The sequence below is a fragment of the Suricata suricatta genome, chromosome 9 (genome assembly GCF_006229205.1).
Source record: "Suricata suricatta isolate VVHF042 chromosome 9, meerkat_22Aug2017_6uvM2_HiC, whole genome shotgun sequence".
NCBI classification, from domain to species: domain Eukaryota; kingdom Metazoa; phylum Chordata; class Mammalia; order Carnivora; family Herpestidae; genus Suricata; species Suricata suricatta.
This window is the reverse complement of record NC_043708.1, coordinates 32,670,623-32,680,085: the sequence shown is the minus strand read 5'-3', so window position 1 is coordinate 32,680,085 and position 9,463 is coordinate 32,670,623. Positions and strand designations below refer to the sequence as shown.

The window sequence follows — 9,463 nt, the reverse complement described above, 5'->3', positions numbered from 1 at the left end:
CAAGCATTCTTACGAACAAGGAACTCATTCTCTGCCTTCTACAGCTGTCCTTCTGTCCGCATTTTGATCCCTAGGCTACCTTGTTTCCCAAACCAGAAACCTCTGAGTCATTCCTTCTCACTCCCCACATCTAATTAGTCACAAGATTCTGTCAACTCTACCAACAGTTATGAAATAATAGCCCTCTCTTTTCTATTCTCACTGCTACTACCTTGGTCTTTCCTCTGCCCTCTCCAAATCTGACCTTCACACTGCTGCTAGAGTGATCAATTCTGCACACATCCCCTCAGGCTAAGACTCTTTGTGAGAAAACTACTGCAGGAGATGAGACCCAAGCCCCCAGCTAGAACATTCAGAGCCCTCCAGAACCTAGCCCCTTCCTCCTCCAACTTTACTTTTCCCCCCTCCAACTTTATGTAACACCAGACAATTTGAAGTTACCCCTTTAAGCCATGTCATTTTATGCCTCAGCGCCTTTGCCCAGGATGGCTAATCTTTCAAGACTTAGCTTGGGCATTAACTCCTCCAGGGACCCTTCCCTAAACCTCCAAACTGGATTAAGTGCCCCTCACCTCTGCTCCTACTTATCACTACATCTTATTGGAATAGTCTGCTTATATGGCCCCTCCCCCAGTTGACGGGAGTTCTTTGAGGGCAAAGACGTTCATCTTTGTAGCCCCAGCATGGCATGGTGCCCTGTAAACAGTAGGTACTCATTACTGAACAGACCAACAGAATTGACCTTGTATGGCACTCACTAGGGGGCCAGAGGCAGAACCTGAGAGGAAAACTTCATACCCCAAGCTTAGCACATACAACAGAGAGGAACACATAAAGGCGTGAGTTCGTGGGCACGTGTCATGAAGGGACAGGGACAGAAGCTAATTGGTCAGGGACCTCACTTTGACAAAGCACCTCAAATCAGACTTGTGGCATCATTTCCAAATGAAGTTTTACATGTGGTTTTATATTCTGTGCATGTCTTAAAAACATCAATATTTTAAAGGTAAATATTAAAATAGTCCATGATTATTTCCGTTTTGCTATTCTTCACTTTTTAATATACCAATAGCCTAAAAAAAAAAAATGGAAGTGAGAAAATACCAAAGAGTTTCATCAAAATTAACATTGACATAGAAAAAGATGAGATCATATTTATTGAAAGATGCTTCCTGGCCCTGAGGCCGGAAGAACAGGGACCTGGCAAGTAGTGATCATGCAAGGACTGTGCTGAATGAGAGGTGACTAGAAATCTAGTCCATGGTACTCATATGACTGCAAGAAGAATTTTCCAACTGGAAGAGGACATTCAGAATAGAAGACAGGAAAAGGAATGTCTAAAGCAAAGATAACAGCAGATGCTTTGAGTCTGTGCATGGAGGCTGCCCTTGTCTGCAGACTGAACCAGTTGTGTGTGTGGAAACCTTCACCAGAAACTGATGCCTTTTTTTTTTTAATTAATTCGGAACTTTCTTTATATACTTTTTAAATGTTTATTTTGAAATAGAGATAACAAGGCACGGTAGGGCCAGAGAGAGAGAGGGAGAGAGAGAATCCCTAGCAGGCTCCGCATTGACAGCGCAAAGCCCGATAGATCTAGAATACGCTAGATGCTGGAAGCATAAAGACGCCTCTGCCCTCTAAGAATGCTACATTCTTTTGAAGCTTTTCTTTACAGAAGCTCAAAGTGACTTAACTGTTTAAGTTTCTGAAAATTGAGATGTAAGGAAATTGCTGAATTATCAATTGAATGGTAAACACTATACAGTGCCTTCAACTTTCTCAGAGTGATATCTTTGCCATGGTGATTCTACTGCTAAGTTGACTTTTCTCTCCAAGGAACCCTCTCTAAACTTCATGCCGCAACTGGAACTGCCAGAACTACCGCTCCGCCGCTGCCCAGGCTCCTGGGAATGCTGGCAACACTTGATCTCAGCGGCTGACCTCCAGGGCTGCTCCTCCCCAGAGTTCTCTTACATCAGAGACTATGTCAGCACATTGTGATGCAGGAGCAGTAGAATAACGCCAGAGCAGCCTGGCTCCTCTGCTTTTTACTAAGCAGATAGTTGCCTGCCTGGTAATTATAAACACGTTCTGCCAAAGAAATGTGAGAAGAGCTGGAAGCCTGCTGTTTGGAGACTATTTTCCTAGTAGACATCTAGAAGGTCTCCAGAGATCTATTTCGGCCTCACACCTATGTAAGTGACTATGTGATCACTGCAATTTTGGTGCGAACCTGAGGAAGAAGGAAATGGATGCGTAGTTGAGTGAATTTGAATAATTCAAGGGCAAAAATGTCTATTTTCTTTCCATCTTACTCGTTTCCTTCTAGTTTCATGTCTTATACTGCAAACAACAAGCAGGAAAGCTCAGAGACTTAACTCTGGTTACTGAATTTTTCTTAAAAATAATTTCATTGAGAATTTGCATTAAAATGAAAGCAAATTTTCTAACTGTTTTTGAATTTTGGTTTTCCGGGGAATCTGGATAGCTCAGTGGGTTAAGTGTCCCACTCTTAGTTCCGGCTTAGGTCATGACCTCTCAGCTTTGTGGGTTTGACCCCCACATCAGGCTCTCTGCTGACAGTGTGGAGCCTACTTGGGATTCTCCCTGTCTCCCTTTGTCTCTGTCCCTCCCTCACTTGCTCTTTCTCAAAATAAATAAAAAACTTTAAAATCAATTAATTAATTAATATTGGTTTTCAAACCATTACTCCAATTTTCTTTCATGAGTGAGGATTGAATGAACTTTTGGAAAGATGGTCAGTTTTCACTATTCAAATGGGGGGGGAAGATCCAGAATATAGGGCTTTGCTGTTCAAAACTGAATGATGAGCTGGGGGCCCCACTGAGCGAATGGGGTCCACAGCAGTCAAACCTTCTCAAAGATGTGGTCAGAGCTGCAACATAGGATTGCGATGCACCAAGCCTAAAAACAAGTTTACTAGTGTGTTGAGAATGTTAGAAAAAAAACTGTCTAAGGAAATGCTATGCTTCAAAGTGCCATGAAGAACCAACCTCAAAGCACAAGTACCACAGAGAACAAGTAATGGGTAAACACCACCATGTCAGAGCTTTTATGTAATTACGATGAGAAATAACACACACAGAAGAAAAGGCAAGAGGATCTAGCTGGTCAGTATAAGGGCTTTCATTCACCATAGAATTCTTTTCGTTTTGTTTTTGTTTATTCTTGAGAGAGCGAGAGAGAGAGCATGAGCAGGGTGGTGTAGAGAGAGGGGGAGACAGAGGATCTGAAGTGGACTCTGTACTGACAGCAGTGAGCCCAACTCAGGGCTTGAACTCAAAACCATGAGATTATGACCTGAGCAGAAGTTGGGACACTCAACCAACTGAGCCACCAGGCACCCCTCACTATAGAATTCTTAAAACTTTGCTTTGGGTTTGAAATTTTTTTATATTTTCCCACTATCAGTGGGAAAAGATCAAATGGGAATGGTAAATAGAAAACTATTATAGACATCCCTCCAAATTAAGGGGTCAGAAAAGCCCCTGAAGATATTTCCATGTTGGCTCCCAGACTCTTGCTCCCTCCCTTTCCCAATTTCCATTAAAGCCAAGCCGTCACTGGTCCACAAAATTCCCAGTGACTACATTTATTCCTGGAAAAATCAAGACAGTCCACCGCTGCCCACAGGTGCATGTACTTCATATATACACTCTTCTTAGCCCTAATGGGGCCTTGGTCATCTTGAAACATCATCCAGAGAGGGAAGTCTGGTGATGTCATGGGAAGTCTGGAGCAAAGCAGAGGAAGTTCCATCCCTGAAATGTATACAGGTCAGCGCCTCTTCATGCCCCATTAAACTGCAGGCATTGGTTTCTGATCTGTTATCCCATTTAATATGGAATCTCTCTACCTTTTCTTTTTCCTAAAAGTAGCCAACAATGCTTTTTCAAATAACAGTCATATTGTAATTCTCCAGAAAAATGCAACCTCCTGAATTAATCTTCATTCAGTTAAAGCCAAAAAGAGAAAAGTGAAGGGAGGGGCACTAATTAAAAGAAATAACAAAGAATGTGAAGAATCTGCTCGTGACAGGAGAAGTTAGGGTCTATCTCAAATAGAATTTGACACAGTTAAAACCCTTATACACACTGTCTCCGTACAATGCTTGCTTAATTGGATGTAGAAGACATTTATTGAGCCTAGTGAAAGGCATAAATTATCAGAAAAATATAAACTGTGATTGTGAAAATGAATACACAATCCCTGTAGAACAAGTTATAACAAAAGATTCTGTGTATCTGTAAAATGAAGCCAGGTTCCCGTGAAGCCCTATAGCAACCCTGCTTTGCGTCTCTTCTCTATTTCACACATTCAGTCAGAACATATTTATTGTAATTCCATAACATATTCATTCCTTGGCCCTTTGATCACCCTTTTTTAATACTAACATTTACTTTTTATTCACTAGTTTTATATTGCAGACCTTTGATGAACATGTAACGTTAATAATGCAAGCTGGTATGAACTTTCATAAAGAATTTGCATCAATAAACCTTGCTTTATTTTTAAACTATTTATGTAGAATCTACAAATGGTATACTCATTAATATGAATAACGCTGTTGCAAACTTCACTTGCGACATCTCTCTGCTCTGACTTCCCATCATAATGGTTATGGTCATATCATTGTCTGGCCTGCCGTGGTCACAGGGGAATGCAAGAGAGACATAAATGCATAACTCATTGTCTACACTTATCCTTATTAAAAATGTATCCATGGACATGATGAAAATGTCCTAAAATTAGATTATGGTGATGGTTGTACCATTCTGTAAATACACTAAAAATCATTGAAATGAGTGAAGTTGATAATATGTAAATTATATCTCAATATCTCGATAAAGCTATATTAAAAACCGATCCATAAGTAAATTATTAGAGGAACAAAACTGTCTGTAAAACTCCAGCCCACACAAATTAGAATTACTTTGAATCATCATAATTAATAACAATATTTCAGTAAGGGTTGCTAATTGGACAAGAAGGCAGGGAGCTGTGAGCCGTCAGGCTGTCCTGGTCCTCCCCCAGGAAAGCACGGCAGAGCACGGGGAACTTCTCAGAGTGAGGACCATGAGTTATCTGCTGCTTTTTAAGGGAAACTCATTTCTTAAGCATCAGTTTAGCCACTGTGCACAATTAATTTTGGTACATCTTGCAAAAGATTGTGATGTTTCAAATGGGTCCACACCATGATTGGTAACTCCTGCTTTAAAAAATATTTAATGTTATAGGAAAATATTCATATGTATTATGTGTAACTCACAGTATATAGCCAACATACAATACTGTATATTTAATAAATTATATATTTATATATATAAATTTACCAAACTGAAAACATACAATATACCAAAACTTTAATACTATCTCCAGATATTGAGAGTAAACCTAGTAAATAAGGTTTTTTAATGCTTATTTATTTTTAAGAGGGAGACAGAGTGCAAACAGGGAAAGGGCAGAGAGAGAGGGAGACAAAAAATCCAAAGCAGACTCCAGGCTGCTGTCAAGCCCCACCGTGGGGCTTGAACTCAGGGACCGCAAGATCATGACCTGAGGCAAAGTCAGACACTTAACCAACTGAGCCACCCAGGGGTCCCTAGTTAATTTAACAGTTGATGATTCAGCTTTTGGATCTTTGACAAAACGTGTGGTGGGGTGTGTGTTTAGCCAAAATTGGTTTCACAAAGCGATTCGTATGTCTGAAGAACAGTGCAGTCTCGGCTCCTTACCAGGATAATTGGAGGTGTGGGTAGGGGTTGTGGTGGACAGATGGGTAATCTCAAATGACAGAACAAAACTAGTTAAAATTCAACACACATTTACCATATATACATATGATCCAAAAGTGTCAAAACAATTCTGGAACAAATGTTTAGAAACAAAGAAACACCCCACTGGTGAAGATAAAAGATTCTGCTACATTTTTAGCTCTATAGCTGACCTCCCCTTTGTTCCAGAGTTCAAAAGGGATGAGAAGGGCAAGGCCCAGTGTGGCTGCAAATTCACTGAAACTCTTACCTTCTCTCATTTCCACTTTCTTCTCTGTGGCCCTAAATTCACAATTACACCTGCTCCCTCAGGAGATTGTCCACTGACTGCTCTCTGGAGGGACTGTTCTTGCATTGAAGGGACCCTGAGGGCCACAAAAATGACTGCTGGAAGGGGCATTCCCTGGTCCTGGTGATCACTGAGCATCCATAGATTAGCATGAATTTGCTAACAGTAGACATTGCATGTTATTTGTTTCTTAGAGTGATTTTTTTATTAGTGTGCACTTTGTCACCCACTTCTGCATGAGCTAGAGTTGACTGCTGCATTTCATCAAATCTAAGATCCATCCATTATTATATCCATTATGTTATGGACCACTGAGAAAGAAAGAAAATGCTGCTAATTACACAATTTAAAACTTTCTTATTATTTAGAAGTTTTCCTTGTGATGTCTGTCATACTCTCTTCTGTCATCCTCTGTGCATTTCTTAAAATAGTGCTCCACTCCAGTCTCTGGGAACTTCCTCCTAGTCTCTGATAAGTCTTCTGCAAGTTTTGTACTGGAACTTTCTTAACCACACCAGAAGGTATCCACCAAATGTTTTCAGGTTATCATTAGAATCACATTTTATTTTTATCCAAGTATAAATTAACGTAACAGTGTTATATTAGTTTCAGGTGTACAATATAATGATACAACAATTCTATACATTTCTCAGTGCTCGTCAAGGTAAGTGTATTCTTGTAGTTTTTAGGTGGAGTCTGGAGTTTTGGATTTATTGTATCATGTCATCTACAAGTAGTGAAAGTTTTACTTCTTCCTTACCAATGTGGATGCTTTTATTTCTTTGTCTTGTCTGATTGCTATGGGAGGGGCCTCCAGTATTATGTTGAATAAAAGTGGTAACAGTGGACATCCTTGTCTTGTTCTTGATCTTAAAGGAAAAGCTCTCCTTTTTTCACCATTAATTATGAAATTAACTGGGGTTCTTCATGTATGGCACTCATTATGCTGAGGTATGTTCCCTCTAAACCTACTTTGTTGAAAGTTTTACTTTGTTAGATGCTGTTTCTGCATCTTTTGAAATGATGATATGGTTTTTATCCTTTCTCTTATTGATGTGATGTATCATATTGCTTTATTTGTGAATATTGAACAACCCTTACATCGTGGGAATAAATCCCACTTGATCATGGTGGATAATTTTAATGTGTTGTTGGATTTGGTTTACTAATATTTTGTTGAGGACTTTTGCATCTATGTTCTTCCGAGATATTGGCCTGTAGCTTTATGCTTTTTTGTGGTGTCTTTGGTTGATTATCAGGGTGATGCTGGCCTCATAAAATGAGAGCCAAAATTTAACCATCAAAACCAGAACATCAGTGGTGCATATCACCACCATCTAATCTTGAGACCCCATTCAAATTTTACCAGTTGTCCCAAGAATCGACTGCCTCGCTAATGGATCCAGTTCAGAATCACAATTGCATTTAGTCATCATGTCTCTTTAGTCTCCTTCAGTCTGAAAAAGTTTCTTAGTTTTTTCTTTGACTGTGACTTGCATTGACATTTTTTAAGATCTCAGGCCAGTTATTTTGTCAAATACCCCTCTAACCAGATCTGTCTGTTATTTCCTAATGGTTGGATTCGGGTCATGCATCTTTGGCAGAACTATTACAAGGAAATGCTCTGTGCTTCTCAGTGCATCCTATAAGATGGTGCTCCATTTTGATTTGTCCCATTACTGATGTTGTTCATTCATCACTCCACAATGACGGGCTCTGTGTGGCTTCTTCACTGTAAAGTTACTGTATCCTCCTTGAAAACTAATAAGTAAGCTGGTGGAAGGTACTTTGAACTATGTAAATCTCTGTTCTTCACGAAACTTTTCATTTATTCATTTATTTCTATCAGTATAGATTCTCAAGGTTTCCTATTTTACTTAACCAATTCCCCTGTATGTAACAAATTATCCCCTCCTCTACCATCCTCTCCCCCACTCAGACACCCTCCTCATGCTTCTAGGCTCTGATTTCTTACACTGTACCCCCTTCTCCTGAAAACAGAGGTCTTCTTGGTTCCTTTGAGTTTTGAGCCAAGGCTCCCCACTCCCTTCTGTACAGATTCCTGCCTCTCTTTGTCCCAGCTAATGGATTTAGGACAAAACTGTTCGGGAATAAAAAGGAGTAGGAAGAAGGACATTGTCTGAGTCCTTTGATGCTCCCTCTTTTTCCTCTTTCCCATCTGTCCTGACCTATCCTGACCCTTCTCACCCTTGCTGACTCTTGTCAAGTCCTTGCTTTCCAAGCACTCAAGGCAGTATTGAACCATGGACAGTGGCATAAGCTCCTCAGGCCAGGAAGGTTTGAATCCTGATGTGGGGACTTAGTTCCCATCCTCTCTGTTTTAGGTGGTGGTGGTGGTTGTGGTTTTATCTCTCCTTTATTTTTTCTTTAATGCTCCTTCTTTCTGTCTCAGTCTTTTTACATTTTGGCTTCACTAGACAATTTTACTTCTCTGCTTTTGCCAACTCTTTACTTTTGCCATGTTCGTGCGCAGATGTGCACGAAGGGAGGCATTGAGTTGCCACCAGCAGAATGTCTGATGGGGAATTCCCAGGCCCTCAGTCATGTGCTTATAGGATGTCATGGAGCAGTGGTCTCTGCATCTCATGACCCTGGCTGGGACAGCAACAAGACATGTTCACTACTCAACCCGCAGCTTGAGCAAAAGGAAAAAAAGAGTCTCTGAGGAAGGACTGAGGTGGAACTATGCCCTGAGGTGGAGCACATCAGCACAGTAGCAGCTGTTCCCCAGTTTGGGACCCTTCCTCTCACTGGCAGGGGATTTGTGAAAAGGGAAGGGTGATCTTCTGAAAATACGAACAGAATGACATGCTGAGAACTTGTTTCCTTCTTGGAACTCTGTCATTTCTGGTAGATCAGAGGTGAAATCCAATGATGTACAGCCATTGTTCTTAGGAAGCAGTTTCTGGAGAGAGAGCCAGAGCGAGAGACCAGAGGAGATAGGACAAAAGTCATTGATTAGAAATCCTCATCCAAGAACTAAGAATCAGTCAAAGATGAAGGGTCAGGAAAAGATGTTCTCAGTTTAGTAGAGTTTTGATACCCTGCTTACAAAAAAAAAAAAGATTTGCGAACTCTCCGTGATGGCAAGAGTGGTGTGCTATTAATTAGGAAGACAGAACACAATGGTTTGGGGGATGTGGTGTGTGTGTGTTGAGGCCTCCTGGGGAGGCTCCTTCCCTTTCCTAACTGCCCTAATAACTCAGTGCTGCCAGCCCCACTCCACAGGCATTTTCTGTTACATGCATCTTTTCTAGAGTCTTGAGAACCCTAAGCATCCAGTATCCTTTTTTTTTTTTTAAGTTGCTTATTCTTCCTATAAAGTGTAAGCTGCGTGGGGACACGGATCTTATCA

The 9,463-nt window shown here is 40.6% G+C and overlaps 1 protein-coding gene across 3 annotated transcripts in view; it reads left to right on the top strand.

The window, feature by feature from the left end:
* Nucleotides 1-2,019: 2,019 nt before the first annotated feature.
* The window catches only part of FAM71D (family with sequence similarity 71 member D), a 30,961-nt gene continuing 23,517 nt past the window's right edge, over nucleotides 2,020-9,463 (top strand). For all 3 annotated transcript variants that reach the window (XM_029951716.1, XM_029951715.1, XM_029951714.1), the window contains exon 1: nucleotides 2,020-2,198. The gene's annotated coding sequence lies outside the window, so the exon portion shown is untranslated. The remainder of the gene's footprint in view (nucleotides 2,199-9,463) is intronic.